The sequence below is a fragment of the Acomys russatus genome, chromosome 12 (assembly GCF_903995435.1).
Source record: "Acomys russatus chromosome 12, mAcoRus1.1, whole genome shotgun sequence".
NCBI lineage: Eukaryota > Metazoa > Chordata > Mammalia > Rodentia > Muridae > Acomys > Acomys russatus.
Window position 1 is genome coordinate 5,899,629 of NC_067148.1, and position 25,243 is coordinate 5,924,871.

A 25,243-nucleotide genomic window follows, 5' to 3' on the forward strand; every position below is an offset into this window, starting at 1 on the left:
CATTTCTGCTTGAATGTCAGTAATCTTCAACTTTATGTATCAAAATAAATAAAAGCTGAATTGAATTCTCACTCATGAGAAAAATTATAACAAATTTAATACATAAGGAAAAAACTTCCTGAACAGTACACCAACAGCCCAGGCCTTAATGTCAACAATTAATAAATGGGACCTCATGAGGCTGAGAAGCTTCTGTAAGGCAGGAGACACTAAAGGTAGAACTAAGCGACAGCCTATAGAGTGGGAAAAGATCTTCACCAACCCTTCATCTGACAAAGGTCTAATATCCAAAATATATAAAGAACTCAAGAAATTAAACACCACAAAACCAAACAACCCAATTGCGAAATGAGGCTTGGAACTTAACAGAGAATTCTCAGCAGAGGAATATCAAATGGCCTAGAAACACTTAAAGAAATGCTCGTCCTCATTAGTCATCAGAGAAATGCAAATCAAAACGACACTGAGATTCCATCTTACACCTATCAGAATGGCTAAATCAAAAACTCAAATGACACCATGTTTTGGCGAGGATGTGGAGAGAGAGGAACACTCCTTCATTGCTGGTGGGAATGCAACCTAGTACAACCACTTTGGAAAGCTATCTGGCGCTTTCTCAGAATACTGGAAATAGGGCTTCCTCAAGACCCAACTATCCCACTCCTTGGAATATACCCCGAAAATTCCCTATCACACAACAGGGACATATGCTCAACCATGTTCATAGGTGCTTTATACATAATAGCCAGAACATGGAAACAGCCTAAGTGTCCCTTAGTAGAAGAATGGACTAAGAAACTGTGGTACATTTACACGATAGAATAATACTCAGCTATTAAAAACAAGGAATTCCCAACATTTGTGGACAAGATCTAGAAATTATTATAATGAGTGAGTACACCCAGAAGCAAAAAGAGACAAATGGTATATACTCACTTATATCAAAACACTAGTCCAAGGGATATGTACCATGAAAATCTTTACTTACCAAGAAAGTGGGTCAGAAGAGAGGACATCCTATTGAGACTTTAGGCGAGAGTAACATGGAAGAATAAGGAAATAGTAGGACCCACAGGGTCCTGGAAACCTACAAGAAGAATTTTATGACAGACAGATCTGTGTCCTGGAGTCCTCCTCAAACTAAGGCACCACCCAAGGAGAATATAGGCATCAAACTTCGAACCCTACCAAGACCTAGCCGACGATCATGATATTCTCCACCATTGAGTGGAGAGTGAGATGTGACTCTCACACAAAATCTGGTGCCCCTTTTCTGACCACGTCCCCTGGATGGGGAGGCCTGGCGGCACACAGAGGAAGGATAGCAAGTTACCAAGAAGAGACTCGATATTCTAAGAGCATATATAAGGGGCGGAAGTCTTCCTCAGTCATAGACATAGGGGAGGGGAGAAGCGGGGAAGTGGGAGGGAGGGAAGAATGGGAGGAAACAGGGGAAGGGCTAACAATCGAGATGTAATATGAAAAAAAAAAGAATAAGTTAAATAAAGTAAGATGTAAATGTTGAGTTCAATAAGTTAATTAAATAAGTAATGTGTAAATACTGAAAAACAAATATTAATTGAAGAGTTAATAATCAAAATCTGTAAGTCCATGGAAATAGGCATTATAAACTTTTTTTTAGAAGACAAGGTTTCTCTGCATATACTTGGCTGTCCTGGACTCGCTTTATAGACCAAGCTGTCCTTAGCTCAAATCTATCTTTTTGCCTCTCCATCCCCAATCCTGGGATTAAAGGCATGTGCTACCACTCCCAGCCATTATAAATGTTTTTAGTGTCCTTTACAGCTTTCTTCTTTGGCCCTTGAACTGTGGTGCTTGTCATCTAATCCTATTAATATTTTCCAGATAGATTTATATAACATCTTCAGTTAAACTTTCTCAAAGTAATGTGTTTACTAAAGTAAACATACTCACACATATTGTTATATCATATAGATTGAATCTAATCATTCTTCTATTAATTCTGAGGTTTAGTCTATAGAATTCCATGAATACTAATTGCAGGATATTTATTTGAAAGCTTTCTTTAAATATTAAACATTATACCTAATATTATTATCAAGCAAGTAAATGCTATTTGTACTTTTCTCTGTAGGTCTATAAACTTTAGATTCATTTTTTTTGAAACTCTGGTATCCTGCCCTAATAAAGCGTTAGTGTGACTTATTGCAATGTTAAATATTTAATTAACCTTTCCCACTTAGTTTAGGAAATAGCCTTGTAAAGAAAGTTACAGGGATGTTGATATATTGTAGTATCATGTCATAGTCAGTTATGCCATTGTCAGTTGTCACATCTCTTTCTTTCATTATGTTCTTGTCTTCCTCTCAGATGAACAAGATACATTGTAACAACATGTACACTTAAATCCATTCTCTCTTGTATCTACCTGATGCTACCACCCCTCTGTTTTTTTCTCTAGAGATATCAGGTGCTGTTTGTCTTATGCCTCTTCCATTCACATAATCTGTAAATGAATTCCCATTTTCTTTTCATATGACTTCACATAAATGGACACATAAAGTGGAGTAATTGGAAATACATGTATCAATTGCAAATTGTTCATCTTAAAACCAGAAGTGTTGCATTATAATCTACAAGGACTGCTGTTATATCTGTGGAAAACAATTACTTTTTAAAAATTATATGAAAATACATTTCTAATTAATAAAGGTTTACTGATATATAATATTTGGAGAATTTGATGAAAGTTTCTAAATCTTTCAAAACACTTGTTTAGAGAAAATATCAATTCATATATTTTTTATTGAACATATAGCCTCATTTGAAGTACAATTTTACATATTTTTAGATATTATATAACAGTTAAGTAAACACTAAAACTATAGTAATTAGAGGGTTTTCAGATTTTTCTTCATGAACAGATTTACAGGCAAAACAAGCCTTAATATTTCTTAGTTTTCTGGTTGATGAAAATTTATCAATATTATTGTCCTAAGGAATCATGATTTATAATGTGACTGAATTGTGTTTAACATCTAGTCAGAGCTTCTATCTGATGTTGAATCTAGTCAAATTTATAAACAACACCTAACTCTTAGGTCTAGATACGTGCCTGGAATTCCCAAGAGCTTGATGTCCATGCTTTGGCTCTTATGGTCCATTTGTGTTTAATTTGCATCATCTCATGAGCTTTCTTTACACAGTAGTGGGTATTTTCTCATGTGGATACCACATCATTGATTTTGTTTACTTGACCCAAGGATACTTCTATTTTAATAATTTAAAATTAGGTGCTTAACTATGTCTCCTTCTTCCTGTATTAGAGTAAAATTCCAAATCCTGAAAGGCTGTATTCATTTTTCTTTACTTACTTATTAAAACTCTTCTGATGGGAAATTTGGAGTTATAAGAAATATATCTTACAGATTTTGATTTATTTAAGTGTCTAATAATGTGTTGTGACCAATGAGGATTATTTGCACCATAAAACTTGTATCTGTAATATTTAAATATATAATGAATATGTATCATCAAACTATGCCAGCCAACTTTTATCAATTTTTCTTAAGTTACATTTACATTCTACACTGTTTTATGAAAGATTAAACAAGTCATAAAATATCCTGATCTTGGGACTAGAGAGATGGCTCAGAGGCTAAGGTTGTCACCTGCTCTTCCAGAGGTTCTGTGTTCAATTCTCAGCAACGATGTGGTGTGTCAACCATCTATGATGTAACCTGGTGCCCTCTTCTACAGAGAAAGCACTCATATACAATAAATAAAATAATCTTTGAAAATATCCTGACCTTGATTGCATTTTTAACAATTTAATCTATCAATATCACAATCCAGATATTAAATATGACTTTTGAATTATTAGGTGATATGTGACCTTAGGCTAAACTTTTCCAAGGGATTAATTGTATCTCAAGTATATCTTTACTATTCCATCATATTTTTCCCCTCTCAACTAAAATATTTACAAAAATCCAAAGTTACAAAGACTCTGGAAATGAATTTATAATAGAAGAGATAATTAACACTGAAACATGAAACATTTCATCACTACTTATAAGATAAACAATTCATTTCAGTACTGAATATGAGAATTGATTATAGGTAGGTGCTAAAAAAGTATTGCCACTATTCAAACAATATTGAAAAGGATAAAAGGAAATAATTTATTTAAATAAATGCAATTCTCTTAGAAAATGGTAGAAAAGACGTTTTCTTCAAGGTTGACAAATGAAAATAGCCAAAACCCTATGAATGTAAGATTTATATAACTCGTGATTGTTTAGTTATTTTTTAATGCATGTATTTTATTTTACTTATGTGTAATAATATAAATGTATATGTAAAAAAGAAATATACTAAAAAAGAATGGTTGGGGCACTTGAGTTGAGAGGAGTACTGGGAGTAGATCTGTGAATTAGAGGGGGAATCTGGGGGTAATTAGGATGAAATATATTGTATTCATACATTAAATTACCAAAAGCATTAAAAATTATATATTCAAAGGCAAAAAAGATTGTAAAGTAACAATAGAGCATACTATTTTCACTGAGTCTGCTAATGAATATTTCTCTTGGCAGTCAGTATATTTTTACCATTCAAAAATGTCAACTACATTAATTTCTATATTATCATGTATTAAATTTTGAACACATCAATCTAAGCTTGGAAAATTTCATCATGTCCTTAATTTTCTGAAAGATAAATTAATTGTACTGACAAAAACAGATGTACAGGCCAGTTATTATAACTGAGAATACAGAAAAAAAAATCAAGTCACATTTACCAATATATATATTTCTTAAATAAAATGTTTTAGACAATTTGCCCTTCCATTTTCCTCCTCAAACACCTCCCAGGCGCCACCTTGTTTCCTCTCTAATTCAGGATTAACTAATTTTTGTTAAAAGATAGTTAATAAATGCAGAAATGAGAAGACATTTAATGATTATACTTGCAACACTAGATACTCATGAATGAAGGAATGTAGCTATTGTCATATCTATCACAGTATACAAATTCTCTAAGAAATTTCTCAAAGACTTTAACTTAAAATCTGAAACTGCTAAGGAAATGAATAGGTGAAACTCTTCAGATAAGAACTCTATGAGTGGGACTACCATAGGAAAGGCCATCATTCACAGAATCATCAAATAAGACACTAGCATTATAACCCACAGGTGGCTTATACAGTAGGATAAAAAGTCAATGAATGCTTACGTTGGGAGTCACTAGTTAGAATACACAGAAAACAACAAATTAAGTACTAAAGGGAACCTGTTAATCATTAGTGGGCAAATAACTTGAGGGACAATTGTGAAAAGCAGCACAAATGGCCAATAAAGCACAAATTCTCAATGCATATTTGTAAAATGCTCTACATACATAAATGAAATGCAAGCTAAATGATGAGAATTGCTCCTTATATTAGATATTTTAGATCAATAAAATAAAGTGAGATAATAAAAAAAAAAAAAAAGTACTGGTGACGATACCAGGAAAAGAACCTTTCCTTCTTCCCTGGGGTACAAACTGGTGCAGTTCTCTGCAGAAATCAAGAATTTTAAAAAGCTAACTGAAAGAATACAAGTAATATATAATACACCAACATTACTGCAATCATACATGCAAACAACAGTTTCCTGCCACACATATTTGCAAAATTAGGCTTTTTGTTCCTTCAGTAACAAATATGAGTGAATGGACAAAGAATGTGTGTACATATACACAGCACAATTTTATTCAGCTTTCATATATATAACATACATATTAAATATTATATATACATATAATTTTACTCTCACAAAAGCATAAAGGTTCAAGTGTGTTTTTGTGGGAGGGTGTCCAAGTATAATTTAATGATTAGTTCCATTAAGCATAATGGACCAGAGGGAAAAACCGTTTTATCCAAATAGTCCACCTGGGAGAATAAAGTGGGAAGGAGACTACCCCTGAAGTTGGAAGAATACAAGTGAAATTCCTGAGATTAGGAAACAAGAGGGAGGGGGACAAAAATCAACACAAAAAGTGAATATAAAAATTATATAATGAGCCTTACTACTTTGTGTGTAAATTAAAAATAACAACCAATACAAACATTATCTATTTTTAAACCTGTGTTGAATTTTATGCAATAAAATTCACAATCTGGATTTGTTTATATTCTTATGTTTGATGTTACTCATAAAACTTTATTCTATCTTCTTAATATAAACTTGATGTAATAAGGATTTTTACATTTATATTCAATGTATTAAAATAATTTTCAGTAGGCAATATATTTCAAAGCAAGATATACTTTTATCTTCTATTAAAAAATAATCTAGAGTCCATTGGCTAGATCTGGGTAGGGGTTCTAGGTTTACTGCATGCATTGTCCTTGGTTGGTACAGTAGTTTGCAGTGACCTCCCTGTGTCCAGATCCACCAGCTTTAATCGTCTTCTTGTAGGTTTCTAGGATCCTCTGGATTCTTCTATTTCCCCATTCTCCCTTACCTATCACCTAGAGTCCCAATAGGAAGTCCCAGGATCATCCTAATCTCTGGTTATGTGACAACTTTTAGGGAATATCTGTTGTGCTAATGTCCAGTTATAAGTGAGTATATGCCATGTATATTTTTCTTGGTCTGGGTTAACTCAGCATGATCATTCCTAGTTCCATCCATTTGCCTGCAAATTTTAAGATTTCATTGTTTTTAATAGCTGAGTAGTATTTCAAGGTGTAAATGTTCTACAGATTCTTTATCAACTCTTCGGTTGAAAGCATCACATTCTCCACTTCCCCTTGATGGGGAGATCTGGTGACACTCAAAGGAAGAGTAAGCAGACTACCAGGAAGATACGTGATTGGCTGTGATCTTATAGTGGAGGAGAGGTCCCCTTCTGTCACAGACATAGGGGAGGGGAATAGGATGAAAGAGGGAGGGAAAGGGCGGGGAATTAGAAGACAAAGACAAGGGATAACAATTGAGAAGTAATCTGAATAAATTTCTTAAATAAAAAATTTAAAGAAACAAACTAGTCTGGAAAAATTCAACCTTAATTTTTTGTTGTTGAATTTGTTTTACAAAGAAAATGTGGAAAGAATAAAATAAAAAAGGAAACAATGAACAAAACAGCATTTATGCACCAAGAAGTTCTAAAACTATAAGAATCATTAGTGGTTTTGATAACAAACAGTTTAAGGAATTCTGTGTTTGAAACTTTCAAGATATAAGACAGGAGAATAACAAATTTATAGCTGGAGGATTTATATTCATTTAGAATTTAATGATAAAATTTAAATTACTAATATACACTCAATATTAAGGATATATAAATTCTATAAGACCAAACCAAATAGAATGAAATAAGCTGCATAAAATTTAAATAATCTCAATTTTTTGGGTTATGCATATAATTTCCAAACTTGGTATAACTTAGAAAGGATTTCACTTATGAAAAATCAATGATATATTTTCAGAACAGCTATAAGCTTATTCTGTGTCTATAATTAGTTAGTTTCCAAGGAATATTTTCAATTAACATAAATGAAAATTAAGTACACTTGACCTTTGTGAATTATATTCCACAAGAACTCCAAACACACCATTAGAAAAGTTAAATATGTGGTGATTGCATTTTGGTAGACTGATCAAATATTCATGACTGAGAGTAATAAATCAAAAAAGGATAAAATGGGCAAACAACCAACTTACAATATACCTATATTACAGTATTATATACTCTTTGGTGGCTTTAAGAAGTAGAAGAGAGGATATATAGATAGATAGATGGATGATGAATAAATTATATATAGATGTTGTTTTAACCGAAGTCCTACTAAGTGAAAACAATATATTTATGAGGTTTTCTTACAGAGAACAATGGAGAAATTACTTTTAGAAATATAGGTGATGCCCTAATGACTGCATCAGAGGTAAGTTCCGTGCTTTCATGGAGAAGATGCAAAGAGTTCTTTTTCCAGTCAACTATTATATTTTATACATAACATAATACCAATCAAGATAACACACAGTTATTCATATGTAAGTTTAATTTTATTTATAATGTTTGTAAATAACTTTTAGGTTTATAGGCAAACACTGACTTAAGAATTTACAATTGTTAGCTTTTGTAATTTAGCTTTCAATTCCTGCTCTGGGTACTTAACATATTTTCTGATATATGCTAACATTTTATTACATATTCTATATACTTTTGTAATTAACATTAATATATTGTATTCACCATTGTAATATCTACTTAAGATAGAAAAATCTATGCATAATTAGCCTATTATATGTTCTAAAATTTACCGTTTATACATAGAAGAAGTATATTAAATAGATAATGAGAGGATGGTTTGAATCAACCAAAAGACCATTGGATGCAAATCTAGGGAACATAGAAAACTCATTCCCAGCAAGCTAAATCATCAATTCTACCAACAATTAAATCCTTCAATTACAATGTTTGATATGGTGCATGTTAGGCATTGTGAAGATATCTATAAAAAGATAAAGAATAAATTCTCAAATGGCTGACCACATCTTCCAAATTCTAGGTCACTTTTCCCCAGTATATATATATATATATATATATATATATATATATATATATATATATATATATATATATATATATGTGTGTGTGTGTGTGTGTGTGTGTGTGTGTGTGTGTGTGTAGTGTGTGATAGCATGATGCAATATTTTCTTAGGTACAAATTTAGTAGGATATCATTTACTAAGATTGCTTAAAAATATAAATTGTAGTAAATGGAAATACATGTATCAAATGCAAATTATTCATCTTAAAACACAAATATTAAGTTACACAGTAATAAAATTAATAAGTAATCATGGATTTAAAATCAAATATTTTTCTGACTTATTTAAATACGGCTGAAGAAATCAATTTAACAACATATAAAATAATCAATAGTTTTCAATTGTAGTGTATATAGTATAAATTAATCACTTCACGCTGAAAACATTTAAATAGCATAATAAAGATCATAAAACTGTATAACAGTATATTTCTGATAAAAATGAATTTATTCAACCATTTATTAATGTATTCAACAAATATTTTCAAGGACATACTGTGTGTGAGGTCCATTGCATTGATGACACATGGCAAGTCATAAAATATCTGCCCATTTGGAGATATATAGCATAACAGTAATATAAATCTATCATCCTAAGACTTGTTAAAAAGTGTGATATAAGGAGTTGAAGCTGAAGAGATTCACATTTGTTGTAATGATACTGTTCTTATTACCTTAGAGTTCATTGCACATTGCGGTACTCATGTAAATTTTTAAGGCCCCTTTATGAGTCAGATGAGAAAAAGATTTTGTCACTATTGTGGAGAATTGTATTATAAAATATAAACAAATTATTTACAGTAAGAAGAGTTTATAGGAAACCAGACAGTCAGCATAGCCATGATCAATCTAGTTATAAGGAAAGACAGAAGAGTTTGAGGTACCTTAAGTCCTCATGAGTTGTTGCTTGTTAATTATCAATATGATAGGATCTGGAAGTACCCAGGAGCCAAGCATCTAGAGACTGTGGTAATGGACTCAGACATTCCGGTAAGAGATTATATTGATTCAGCATTTGAGGAAGTCAACCAAAAAAGTAGGCTTCACTAATTCTTTGAGAAAGTGATCTGAGGACAAGTGACCACCACTCTCTGCTTGTTGACATCAGATGTGCTCTATGCAGCCCCCTCACTGGGAATTCTCCATCATATTGGTCTGCAATATTAAACTGTGGCCCAAAATAAACCCATTCTCTCTTGTTTCTTTTGTTGACATTTTTTAGTACAAACACAGGAAAATTAACTAAAGCACCAAGTCTTTAGCTACATCATTTTTTTTTTCACTTTGGCTTATTCTGAAGGAAATAGAATTTACTGGTAAAGCATTGAGTATAATAAAATTAAAATACTGTGACACACATTTTAATAGAATTATGATATAGAGATTTTAGGAAATGGTATCAAAGTGTAGAATAGAAAAGGCAGTTTCCAAAAAGGAATGTAGTAGTTCTGTACTGAAATGGTTTCTTTCAAAAAGATGAATACACGTATGTATAAAACTAATGTGCCTGATAAATGCCAACACCAAGGGTGTATCTTTAATGACAGAAATGATTAAAAAGACTTCTGGTTTAAGAAGGTGAACTATAAACTTTCTGAGCAAGACCCCAGGGATAGAAGAGTTGCATTGACAAAGGAGAAACTATATTCCATAAGAAAAAAAATGGGGGAACATTAAGCATCAAAATAGAGATCACAGGGTAATTAAAAATAAACATAAATGAACATAGTGAAAATCCAGAGAAAACTGATAAATTGAAACATCAGGACTAGGGTTTTTGTTTGCTTTCTGGTTTGTTTCTTTGTTTGCTTGCTTGCTTTGTCTTAATTGTTTGTTTGATTGGCTGGTTGATGCAGAGAAACAACTGTATTTGAATACTCTTTGTGGGTAAGAGTGCTATATACAGGTATTACGTTATGAGGGATCTGTTCAGACTGGGCAACTAGAGGGACATGGACACTACTCAGTTACAAGCGAAGAGCTTGGTTTATCTTGCCACTGTATCAGGTTGGAGGACCATCATGAGATGAAGACACAGGGAGAAAGGAGCTCAGATACAGACACACAAGCTCAGAAAGTGGGTGCCTAGTGTTTTAGAAGGAGTAGTAATTAATATTTTTGCATCTGAGAAAAAGGCACAAGTCTCTAAATGTGTGCAGGAAGTAGAAACAGACAGTTCTTATTTGATCTGGAATATTGATCATTATTTATACTTCCTCTGGTTTCTAATAGCCTCTTTTAGATCTATGAGTCTAACTTATGGACACTGGGTTTCTGTAGCCTTCATCATTCTGCTGTGTGGCTCAAAGCTGGGCTGTGTATGAAAGCAGATAAAATTAAAGACAGAAAGCAAACTAGCCTCAGACATCACATGGATGGTAGAGATTAGAGCTGGTTCCTTTCTTCACTCTCTGCAACACTTCTGGGATGGCAATTGACTAGGACGTATGCCACCTTAGCTAAACACTAACAATTTCTTTGAGGTGGTCAAATCTGATGAACTAACAAGAAGTCATATTCCTTGGTGTTTAGTAGTAGATCCTGGTGTTCAAGGAAAAGACATATGTCAGATAAATTTGATTCTATACAACTGAATGAAGGACTTCAACCCATGCACAACATTAACCCGTGGCATGAAAATATAGTGGACTTGCAAATGGCCTAGGTGACAACCCATCACCTCTCTTGCAAATTTAATGAATTACAATATAATAAAAGCCAAAATAAAACATCTTCAAATATTGGCAATTTTCTCTGTAATTATTACAATATTAGTCTTTCTTTTGTTTTTTATTTTTACAAAATGTTACTTTATTCTTTAGATCTTTTATATTTATGTTTTTATTCTTCTTTGACCACTATATAATTTTCCTCATTTTATAAGCTCTTTTTTGTCTCATGTTCTTTTTCCTCCTATCTCTGATAATATTCTCATTTGTTCTTCTTTCTCTGTTTAACTACTGGCACATTAACCCACTCCATGCACCCTACTGTTATTTATTGTTATCATATGTACATTTATTGATTTATATCATTATAGTTTATTCTACATTGTTTCTAGTTATTTATTGTTTTCATTGCAGAAATTTTACCAATTAAATTTCATTGGTTTATTTTTACATTTCATTTATTTGGTGTTACTGCTGTTTGGCATTTTGTATTTTCTATTCTGTAATTTTAACGTAAGTTTTTAAATTTCCTATTTTGGAAATGATATGGAGAATTGAGCCATCATTCATTTTTGGGTGTGTTTGTGTAATACTCTACTTTCTATATCAAAAATCTATCTACTCTTAAATGAAAATAGAAAATAGAGAAAGTTTCAACATATTATTTAAAATAATTTAAAAAATTTGTGACTAATTATATTCACATTGTAAATGTATGTTATATATCATTAACCATGCTTTTACATATAAAGATTGCATCACATGAGTATATTTTAAAAATAATATTAGTATATAATTTTATGCTCAAAAATTCTCTTCTATGATTTAACCTTTTGGTTTTATGTATATGTAGAGAGACATATTATGTTACAAACATATGTATACACTACATATGTTTGGAATAAAGTTTGGGAAATTTCCTTCAGTACATTTTAGTGTAACAAAAATATTATCTACCTTCAACTAAGAATGCTAGCTGAAAGTCAGGAGTAGTGGTACCTGACTTTAATCTTACCACTTAGGAGGCAGATGGATATGGATGTCTGTGGTCTGTAAACAGCTCAGGACAGTCTGAGTTGCATAAACAGTCTTGAAAGAATAAAGAAACAAATCCAATAGAATAGTATCTGAAATATTTATTTTGTAAGAATTAAATAATATGCATTTTTAGGAATGTAGTAACTTCCAGCAAAATGCAACAACTAGAGTAGGAACTACCCTCATAGCAATGGCCTACTGATGAATAGAAGCCTAGGCTTTCCTTCTCATTAGGAGAAACACAGAGCTACCCTTCCTATTTTTCCTTTGATTTAATCAGATACAACAAAGCTGTTGCAGTCTAGATTGGATTTTCCAAAAACTTGAAACTGGTTCACAATCCTCTGAGATAACAGGCATTCCCACAAGAGGATCACAGTTGTGCCTCTCAGAGTGTGAGGGCAATTCTTGAGGTCAGGCCTTAACACAGTAAGAGCTCAAGAATTATTTCTGTATGATGCTGGCTTTTGCGATCACAGAACTCATGTGAGCATTAAACCAAGACAAGATCAGTTTCCTCCTCATACACATGAAGCCAATATGAAGGTGGGTAATTGGTACAGTGCCCTGGTTTCCAATAAAGTGTAATATGCATTTTTATGGGGAAGACTTAGTGACTGAACAAAAGCAATAGCAAATGAAAATTGTTGTTACAATAGCTTATGCATCTATGAATTGGTGTCATTAAAATAGTATGTTCTTTAAAAACTATGGTTTTCTCTGAAATAGGTTATATTCAATGTATCAGATTGGTCATTGTGTGGGATAATTTGTAAGAATACTTAATAGAAATCTCAACTAATTTATTACCAAGGTTTTAATGATTTCTTTTATTTATGGTTTTAAAATACAACTCTGTAGGTGTTATTTATAGGCTCATTTTATTGTCATCTAAATATACCTATTAATAATGATACTTTATTGTATAATTTAAATATTTTTCTTATTTTATCTAATCTTTCCATCTGAGAAACAAGTCGTTATACACTTAAAAAGAAAAAATGCAGTTCAAAGGTAGCATTTGTCAAACAAAAACAAAGGCAACTTCACAGTCTTGTAAATGAAAGCATTTCAGTAAAAGCTAATATTTAAAGTGAAGTCAAGTGTCCAAGAATTTCAAATAAAATTAAAAATGAGTGTTTTTTGTCTCCACATTCCAAGGTTCATTTATTGTGAAAGGAAAGTGTTAGTCATTTAAACATTGTTAAATCACAGAGTACACTGAAAATAAAAGTCAATGCAGATCAATGGTCAATTAAATTTAAGATCAAGTTTGTATCACTAGAGTATGTATGATCCAGGAATCATTTTATTTTCAAATAAAGCTCTTTGGAGTCAAAGGTCAGGAAGCCAGCATCAGCAAACGTGGTCTCAGCGGCATCAAACTAAAAGTTGCATGCAGCAATGCTGCTGTACCCTGTAGGTTTGTGCCATGGACATAAGGTCACATATTGTCAGAAGCATGCTACAGGTAAAAAGAGAAACGACATAATTAACAAGTCACTTGCAGCTGAAAGCAGAAGGTAAGGAACTTAGTAAAATTGTAACTCAATACAGATAAGGGAAAGAACAAGTGTTACTTAAGCATTACTTCTTACTGAAATGCAAGGAGCAATCAAAACACACCAACACCAGGAAATGATCCATTTCTATAAATAATACAATTATAATAATGCTGATAGTCAATATAGTGCACAATGAATGTAAAAACAGGCAAATTCTTTCAAAATATAATTTCTGTGTATCATAATAAGCTCTATAAATTACATGACCTTTCACTGTGTGATTTTTTAAAATATCACACATTCATTTTCATTCTTTTGGAAATATTGATACTTGTAGTGAAAATTGGTTCTCTCAGAGAATAAATATTGACTTTCTCCTGCATCTCTTAGTCAGGGTAGTAACAGCCCTGATTACTCTGGATGTTTCATTGTTTTACAATTGACAGATTGCATTATTATTGGTGTTTTTTTTTATGGTTCTTTCTCTTAATAAGTCATTTGTATAATTCTATTTTTTGAAAGACATAATGTGTAATAATATAAATATATATGTAAAAAATAAAAAGAATATTTAGCAAAGAAAGAAGGGTGCGGCTGAGTTAAATGTGGCCTTTTTCATACAAAAGTTCCATTGCCATATATATCCCATCACATTTTGTCCTTTGTACAACTGGCTTTATTAAAAAATGAGATATATTCTTTCCTACACTATACTTCTCTACTAAATGTGCCTAACAGTATATTATAATTAATTATAAATATAATAGGCCAAAAATTTCATGCAGACAAATTTTAAAAACCTTTTTTTTATTTTGTTTTTGGCTTAATAATACTTAATTCTGATGAAAAATGAATAAATTAAGCAATATATTCAATAGATATGTGAACATCAAGGCAAAATACTTGGCTTCTTTTCTTAACTGTGTTGTATTAAATCAAACAATGATTCAGAGTAAATATTATGAAAATATTGTCCTTGGCTGGTGCTTTAGTTTGAGCGGGACCCCTGGACCCAAATCTGCCCATCATAATGTTCTACTTGTAGGTTTCTAGGACCTTCTGGATCCTTCTACTTTGCTATTCTCCCATGCTTCTCTCATTTAGAGTCCCAATAGGATGGGATATGACTTTCTCACGTACTCTGGTGCCTCACATTTGACCATGTCCCCTGGAGGGGGAGACCTGGTGGCACTCAGAGGAAGGACAGCAGGTTGCCAAGAAGAGACTTGATACCCTATGAGCATATACAGGGGGAGGTAATCCCCCTCAGGAACAGTCATAGGGGAGGGGAGTAAGGGGAAAATGGGAAGGAGGGAAGAATGGGAGGATACAAAGGATGGGATAACCATTGAGATGTAACAAGAATAAATTAATTAAAAATTTTTTAAAAAAAGAAAATATTGATCTAAATTTCCAGACCTAATTAATATGTATTTCTGATAAATGGATTTTTGAAAAATTCCAATGCTAAATTACAAGTAGAGAAAACACCAATATATCATTTAAAGGATATTAAAATTGTTTTAAATATGCTTAAAAATTATATAAAACTATTCATAAAAGAACCATGTTTACACTTACATTGTCCCTTATTTAAACCCTTAGCTAAATAATTACATTTTAGAATATGACTCTAAAATCTCATACAATGATATTGTAAGCACTCATTTCATGTATTTTTTTGAGTAAGTAATACTTGGCTAATATCTGTCTTTACTCTAGGTTTCAGTCTAGGAAGGGAAAATATGCAATAACAACACCCCATTAGATAACTTTAAGGTATTTAAGAAAAACCATAAAATTTTATTTTAAATATTGTTTATTTTGCTGAACTTTTGTCAGTTAACAGTTTCCCACATGTGTAATGTAAATATTAATCAGGTTAAAAGTCATATATCATTTAATTCAATAGGTTTCACATAGCCCTATGGTTTAAAATATGCTCAAGTATAATTCAAATGCAATACAATGATGACAGAAAATGGGACAAAAATGGGATGAAAGGTTAGAAAATACTTAAAAAGAAGATAGTGGGAGACACATAAACATTAAGATGGATTTATATAGCATACTTCCTGATGAATATATGCAGATATGAATATATAAATGATTTCAAGCAGACTAAATTACATAATTTTGATAATCCAGATAGAAAATATTTGCTTATTAATATAGTATATCAATAAAATATTACAAAATAAATTTTAGCAAAACTTATAATCAATGAATACTTTATTAAATATATGACAGGAAAGAATAGTTTATTTGATAAAATAATCTAAGCACAGGTATGTTCATCTTTTCCTTATTATATGAACTCTCCTACTGTGAATTCTTTTACAAAGCAAATAAAGTAATCAATGATGTTTTTAATTACTTTAATTTTGAAAGCAACATTTTCCTGCTATTAGAATCATTCATCAATGGTTACATTTTCAAAAAAAGTTTCAGTTTATATATATATATTGATATGACTCTTACCATACACTTTGCTTTTATCATTTTATTCATCCAATCCACATCATTTTATACACTATAATATCACCACCCGCCATAAGACCTGTCTTAACTGGTATTAAAATGTGTGTATTATGTGTATATTTGCAAATCACCACTATTTTACAAATGTCAGATTGTTTGAATAGTGAACCAGAATTCTCATTACTGAAAATACCTGAAAATGTCATCAACTAAAAAAAAAAATAATGGTTGTAGACAAAAGCATAGCAAAGCAGTCCTCTGAAATGTTGCACCCAGCAGCAGGCCAAACCAGATGCTGAGATTTACAAACAAACATTAGATGGGCTGCTGGAGCTTTGTGGAAGAGTTTGGGGAACGGAGAGAAAGAACAGGAGGGCCAGAGCTCCACAAGAAAACCAACAGTGTCAACTAACATGAGATCAGGGGGCTTGTGGAGACAGAAGCTCCAACCAAGAACTATGCAGTGACATGACCTAGGACCCTACTCACATAGGAGTACATGAGAAAGAGTTTGTTCTTCATGTGGGTCCCCTAATAATGGAGCGGAATTGGTCTCTTTTAACAGTGTCAGAGTTTGGCCCTCTCCCATGGGATGGATCTTAGGTGGGGCCAGGCATTGGTAGGACATTCTATCTGTCTCTGATTTATCTTTAGCCTTGCACATCTTGTAGTAGAAAAATTTGGTGTAGATGATTTGTGGGTGGGTTAGTGTTACTCTCCCTCCATCAGATGTCCTATCTGGTTAGAGAGTCGCCTCTTCAGGATCCATGACACTCACTACTAGAAGTCTCAGCTAGAGTCACCACTTAGGAGCCTACCTTGCCATAGGACTTTAGCTGGTCTCACATACGGCCCTGATCATGTTTTTTTCTCTCTGCAAGACCTCGGTCCTCTTGGCTTGGCCCTTACCACATCTGACTCTCACCTCATTTTCCTCTGGCTTCACTCTCTATATTTTTCCTTCCCTTCAAACACTTTTGTTGTTCATTATATTTCCACTTCTGATAGAGATTCAAGCATCCCCCTGGGCAATCTTTGTTACTTAGGTTATCAGGTCTATGAATTGTAAAGTGGTTATCCTGTACTATATGCCTAATAAATGCTTATAGGTGAGTACATACTAGGTTTGTGTTTCTTGGTCTGGGTTACCTAATTCAGGATTATCTTTTCTATTCCCATCAATTTGTCTGTAAATTTTAAGATCCCTTGGTTTTTGATAGCCGAGTAGTTTTCTATTATGTAAATGTACCACATATTCTTCCTCCATTGTTTGGTTAAGGGACATCTGTGGTGTTTAAAATTTCTGGCTATTATAAATAAAGCTACTATGAAAACTGTTGAGCAAATGTCCTTGTTGTCTGAAGGAGCATATTTTGGGTATATGCCCAGAAGAAGTATAGCTGGGTCTTGAGGTAAAGCTATTGTAGTGAATGTAAACATGTTTTTGTTTTGATCCCAAGTGTGGGATAAGAAACAGAATGTTGTAAGGGTGTGGTATTTGCCTGCAAGAAGAGGAACTGCCTCTGTGGAGGTATGGTCTTTGCTAACTGATAAACTTCTTAATATGGATTTTGAGAAGAATATATATATTAAATTCCTAAAAACCAGAGGCTTGGCTTTTGTTTGGTTTTGGTTTAGTTTTGGTTTTGGGTGTTTGTTTGTTTGTTTGTTTGCATCATTTGGCTCTTTATCACTCCTCTTCTAGTTACTCCTATAGAGAAACAATCCAGAAAAAGTTTTGAGTTTCCAGGCTCCAGCTGCTGGGACTGAGGTCACCTTTGCTGCATTGCTAGTTTGCTGTTAATGAGTCTGCTGGAGTCCTGATGACAAAGAGTTGAATTGTTCCAAGGAACTGAGTCTAAAAAGGTCTATATCTCCTTTTCCCAATAACCACTTTTCTGTTCTATTTATGGTAGGTTGGTTGGAAGGAAAGTATGGGCAATAAAGAACCCCAAATAAAGTAGATTTGAAAAAGGTCAAAGCCTAAAAGTGATTCCTAATTTTCTGAGAAAGGGCCAGATTGATTTCCAAATTCATAGTAGAAGTGTGCACTCCACATCCTTGTTAGCATATACTGTCACTTTATGTTTGATCTTACCCATTCTGACAGGCTATAAGATGTAAGATCAAAGTAATTTTGATTTTCATTTCCCTTCTGATTAAGGAGATTGAGCATTCCTTTAACTTTTTTTCAGCCTTTAGAGATTGTTCTAATATGAATTATCTGTGTCGCTCTTTACTCCATTTTTGAAATGGGTTTTTGGTTTGTTGGTGTCAAATTTCTTGAGTTTTATATATTTTGGATATTAGTCCTTAGGAAGGATCAAATGCTGGGAGGACTAAGGGAAATAACTTAAATAAAGAACTGAAATAGGTGAGAAATACACAGCTGGTAGAGAAACCAGAAAGTTGGACTAGGGAAACCCACAGTAATCTATAAGGATTACCTTAGCTAAGACCCCTTAGCAACAAGGTATGTATGTGAGTGTATTCCATGAACAAAATAAGTGATTGTCATATGGCAATATGTTTCTATAATATCTAGCACGAATAAAATTAAAATAATTATTTTTCTAATTGATAGATAATACATCTTAATTTACATTACTTAAAAGTATAAGTTAGTGAGGCAAAGCAAGTGAAATTTTATATATCTTTTAAATATGCACATCAACATTTCTCCATACAAACTGCACTGGGTCTAGTATTTAAAGTTAGCCTAATAGCTTTTCAGCAGTATAAAGAAATTAATGATGATACTGTATTTCTTGTAAAGGTCTGTATGCATGTAATCTCTCAATGAAATTATAGCCATTCATTTTACAAACCTTATAAAATGTCGATTGAATTTATTTTAACAATGGTGAATGTTTTCTAATAGAATAATTTTTTTATTTTTCTTTTTGTTTGTACTTCAATAGTGTTTGGGGATGATTACATTTCAATTGCTTTAAACACAAATTTTACTTAGGTTAAAACCTGTTATTTTCTTACTTTTCTTTTAGATACAGAGTTTCTCTGTGTGGAATACTGGCTGTCCTGGACTCACTTTGGAGACAAGGCTGGCTTTGAACTCATAGGTATCCACCTGTCTCTACTTCCTAAGTGCTGAAATTAAAGGTGTGTGCCACCAAGCTTGGCTATTTTCTTAGTTTAAATGATATTTGAGAAATATTTAACATTACTTATTATATTTTTGGTTATTTATTTTGTGTGTATGTGTGTGCATGTGTGTTCGTGACAAGCTATGCACATATAGAGAGGAGACATTTTCAAAAGTCAGTTATTTTCTTCCTTTTTGTTAATGTTAGGGATCTAACTCAGAAGACCAAGTTGGAAACAAATGCCTTTTTCTACTGAGCCATTTTAGCATCTTATCAATATTATAACCAAAACTTGAATGTAAAAACTCAACTAAATTCTAGAGTCTTATGTAATTGTCACATAATTATTCTAGCTCATATGTGGAAAGCAAATTCAGACCCCCACCATGGTTGGACTTTCACTGAAGCTGGGAACCACAAGCTCCAAACACACTCTTTTATAGTGCCACTGCAGAAGAGAGGATTATACAGTGAAAGTTACACAGCATGTGGAATCCAAGCCACTGTTCTACTTTGTGACAAATTCCTCTGAGGACAACAAGTAGCCAGAGGAGCCCTACAAAATCATGGATCCTAGGTGGCAGAATTTAGATAAATACAGATTCAGGAAGACAGTGTCTGCCAAACCTATATAGGAAGCAGCTGCTTTGCAAAGGTACTCACCTCCCCCTGACTTCCAGCTTAGAAAGCCAAATCCCTCTGAACAGATGCCTAAAGGAAAGACTAAGAGGACAAATAACAAAACCAGGACAACATGCCTCCACCAAAAAGCACAGATATCAACAGAGACCTTAATACAGCTGAATCTCATGAAAAAAAAAATGACCTCAAAACTATGCTTATACAGTTATTTGAGATTTATACAGAGGAAATAAATAGATCCTTCCAAGAAATACAGGAAAATACAAACAAACAAATAGAGGCCATCCAGGACAAACAGGAAACCCCAATCAAACAGGTGAAGGAAATGAGTAAAGTGTTTCAAGACATGAAGACAGATTAGACAGAATTTAAAAAGTCTCAAAGTGAGACAACTCTTAAAAATGCAACAATTAAAAAAGAATGCAGGAACCCAACAGATAAGTATAAGCAGCAGAATCCAATATATGAAGGAAAGTATCTCAGGTGCGGAAGAGACAGTAGAAGAAATTGATACATCTTTCAGTGAAAATATTAAAACAGAAGAATTTGTGACACAACGCATGAAAGAAATCAAGGAAGCCATGAGAAGGTGTAACCTCAGCATTATAGGAGTAGATGAAAAGAAGGATGCAAAGTCCCAAGTATCTGGGAATGTTTTCAATAAAATCATAGAAGAAAATTTTCCCAACCTGAAGAAAGAGATACTCTTGAGCATACAAGAAGCCTGCAGAACACCAAACAGGATAGACCAGAAAAGAAATTCCTCCTGTCACATAATAATCAAAGCACTAAATCTGCAATACAAATAAAAGATATTAAAGGAAGCAAGTGGAAAAGGCCACATAGCATATAAAGACTGACTTTTCAACAGAGACCATCAAATCCAGAAAGACGTGGGCTGAGGTCATTCAGACACTAAGAGACCACAGATGCCAACAGTACTATATGCAGAAAATTTCAATCACTAGAGATAGAGAAAGCAAGATATTCTATGACAAAAGTAAATTTAAACAATATCTAAACACCAACCCAGCTCTCCATAAGATAGTAGAAGGAAATTTTCATCACAATGAGGAAAATCACACCCACGAAAATGCAGCATATAGATAATCTCACAACAGCAAAGCCAAAACATACACTGCCACACACAATAACCAGCAACTCCACAATGAAAGGATACAATAACCATTGGCTAATAATATCTATCAGCATCAATGGCCTCAAGTCCCCAGTAAAAAGGCACAGGCTAAAAAATGAATGCAAAACAAGATCCACCATTATTCAACATACACATTTCAGCAACAAATATAGACATTACCTGAGAGTAAAGGACTAGAAAAGATTTTCCAAGCAAATGGACCCAGTAAGCAAGCGGAAGTAGCCATTCTAATATCTGATAAAGTAGACATTCAATTAAAATTGATCAAAAAGATGGAGAAGGACACTTTGTTCTCATCAAAGGAAAAATCCTCCAAGAGAACATTACTATCCTGAAAATCTATGCCCCAAATACTAAGGCTCCTGCATTTGCAAAAGAAATACTTTTAAAGTTTAAATCACACATCAGTACCAACAAAATCATAATTTGAGGCCACAACACCCCACTCTCACAGATCTTAAAAGCAGAAACTAAACAGATAAATAATTAAGGTAACAGAGATCATGAATCAAATGTACCTTACAAACATCCACAGAATGTTTTTACCCACACAGAAAAGAATATACATTCTTCTCCATTTCACACAGAACATGCTCCAAAACGGACCATAAAACTGGTCACAAAATAAGCCTCAATAGGTACAAAAATTTGAAATAACCCCTGCGTCTTTTCAGAATACCATGGCCTAAAGCTGCTCATCAACAACAATAGAGATAACAAAAAGTCTATAAATACATGGAAACTGAACAATGATTCACTCAATGATAACTGGATCAATAATTAAATAAAGAAAATAATCAAAGACTTCCTAGAGTTAAATAAAAATGAAGACACAACATATCCAAACCTTTGGGACACAATGAAAGCAGTGTTAAGAGGAAAGTTCATTGCTCTAGGTGCCTTCATAAAGAAATGAGAGACATGACATAGAAACAACTTAATGGAACAACTGAAAACTCTAGAAATATAAAAAGAAACAAACATATCCAGGAGGAATAGATGGCTGGAAATAATCAAACTCAGGGCTGAAATCAGTAAATTAGAAACAAAGAAAACAATTTAAAAAATCAACAAAATGAAGGCCTGGTTCTTTGTGAAAACCAACAAGATAGACAAACTCTTAGACAAACTAACTAAAAGAAAAAGAGAGAATACTCAAATTAGAAAAATTAGAAATGAAAATGGAGGTATAACAATGGATACAGAGGAAACCGAAAGAATCATTAGGTCTTACTTTAAAGGCCTATATGCTACAAAATTTGAAAATATAAATGATATGGATAATTTCCTTGATAAATTCCACTTACCAAAATTACATCAAGATCAGGCAAACAAATTAAACAGTCCTATATCCCCTAACTAGATAGAAGTAGTCATCAGCACAAAAAGCCAAGGGCCAGATGGATTCAATGCAGAATTCTACCAGACTTTCAAAAAGAACTGATACCAATACTCCTCAAACTATTTCACAAAAAAAAAAAAAAAAAGAAAAGAAAAGAAAAGAAAAAAAGAAACAGAAGGATCACTAAAAAACTCATTCTATGAAACCACGGTCACCATAATATCTAAGCTACACAAAGACCCAACAAAGAAAGAGAATTTTAGACCAATTTCAATTATGAACATAAATGCAAAAATACTCAAAAAATTCTGGCAAATTGAATCCCAGGTCACATTAAAAATCTCATCCATCATGACCAAGTAGGTTTCATACCAGACATGAAGGGCTGGTTCAATATAATAAAATCCATCAATGGAATCAACCATATAAACAAACTGAAGGAAAAAAAACCCATGATCATCTCTTTAGATGCTGAAAAAGCATCTAACACGCTTTCATGTTAAAAGTCTTAGAGAGATTGGAGATACAAGGCACACACCTAAACACAGTAAAGTCAATATACAGCAAGCCTATAGCCAACATCAGACTAAATGGAGATAAACTTAAATCAATCCCACTGAAATCAGGATCACACAAGGCTGTCTACTCTCTCCATTTCTCTTCAATATACTACTTGAAATCCTAGCTAGAGCAATAAGACAACTAAAGGAGATTAACGGGGTACTAATAGGAAAGGAAGAAGTTAAAGTACCACTGTTTGCAGATGATAAGATTGTATGCATCAATGACCCTCAATATTCTAACAAAGATCTTCTACTGCTGATATACAACTTTAGCAAAGTGGCAGGATACAAAGTTAACATGAAAAAGTCACTAACCCTCCTGTGTACAGATGACAAACAGGCTGAAAAAGAAATTAGGGAAAGCACTCCCATCACAATAGCCTCAAATAATATAAAGTATCTTGTAAATCTAACCAAGCAAGTGAAAGACATATATGGAAAATTTCAAATCTCTGCAGAAGGAAATTGAAAAAGATATCAGAAAATGGAAAGATCTTTCATGCTTGTGGATTGGCAGAATCAACATAATGAAAATAGCCATCCTACCAAAATCAGTATACAGATTCAATGCAATCCCTATCAAAATGTCAACACAATATTTTACAGAACTGCAAAGATCAATTCTCAACTTAACATGGAAAAACAAAAAACCCAGAATAACTAAAACAATCCTGTACAATAAGAGATCTGCCAGAGAATCTCCATCCCTGATCTCAAGTTATAACCTAGAGTAATCGTAATAAAAATGGCATGGTCATGGCATAGAAATAGGCCAGTTGAACGATGGAATTAAATTGAAGGCCCAGATACACATCCACATAATATGACAAAGAAGCCAAAAACATACAATGGAAAAAAAAACAGCATCTTCAACATATGGTGCTGATCTAACTAGATGTCTACTTTTTTAAAAAATGCAAATAGATCCATATTTATTACTCTGTACAAAACTAAAGTCCAAATGGTTTAGAGGCCTCAAAATAAAACCAGATACACTAGATCTGTTAGAAGAAGAAATGAGGAAAAACCCTGAAATCATTGGCATAGGAGACAACTTCCTGAACAGAGCACCAACAGCAGAGGTTCTATGATCAACAATTAATAAATGAGATATCATGAAATTAAAAAGCATCTCTAAGACAAAAGACATTGTCAACAGAACAAAGCAACAGCCCACAGTTTGGGAAAAGATCTTTACCAACCCTACATCTGACAAAAGGCTAATATCTAAAATATATAAAAAAAAAAACTCAAGAAATTAAACATCACCAAACCAAATAATCCAATTAAAAAATGGGGTACAGAGCTAAACAGAGAATTCTCAATACAGGAATGTTGAATGGCTGTGAAACACATAAATAAATGCTCAACATCCCTTATAATCAGGGAAATGCAAATCAAAATGATGTTGGGATTTCATCTTACACTTTTCCTAATACCGAAGATCAATAACTCCAGTGACAACACATGCTGGTGAGGATGCAGAGAAAGAGGAACACTCCTACACCACTGGTGGGAATGAAAACTTGTACAACTACAATGGAAATCAATATTGTGCTTTCTAAGAAAATTGTGGATGGTTCCATCCCAAGATCCAGTTATATCACAACTGGGTATATATCCAAAAGATGCTCCACCATAGAGCAAGGACATTTGATCAACTATGTTCATAGCATCCTTATTCGTAATAGCCAGGGCCTGGAAAAAACATAGATGCCTACATTTACACAAAGGAATGCTACTCAGCTATTAAAAACAAGGAAATCTTGATTTTTTTTCAGGCAAATGGATGGAACTAGAGATGATCACGCAATATGAGATAACCCAGACCCCAAAAGACACGCATGGAATATACTCACTTATAAGTGGATTTAGCCCAACATAGATGTCCTCTGAGACACTCCAGCCAGTATGGGATACGGACAGTTACTGAGACTCAAACTTGGCAGAATAATGAGGGTGTAGGTAAGTGGAGGAATAGAATGTCAGGGAGGGAGCAGAAGCTCCACAGGGAGACAGCCAAGGACCAAAATTTGATCTCCACAAACTGATGATTCAGTCAAAGACAACATATGCAAAGAACCAAGACCGCCTTTTCAGATGTAGCCAATAAACTGTGGATTTTCTGCTTCGGGGGGGGAAGAATTGCTGCA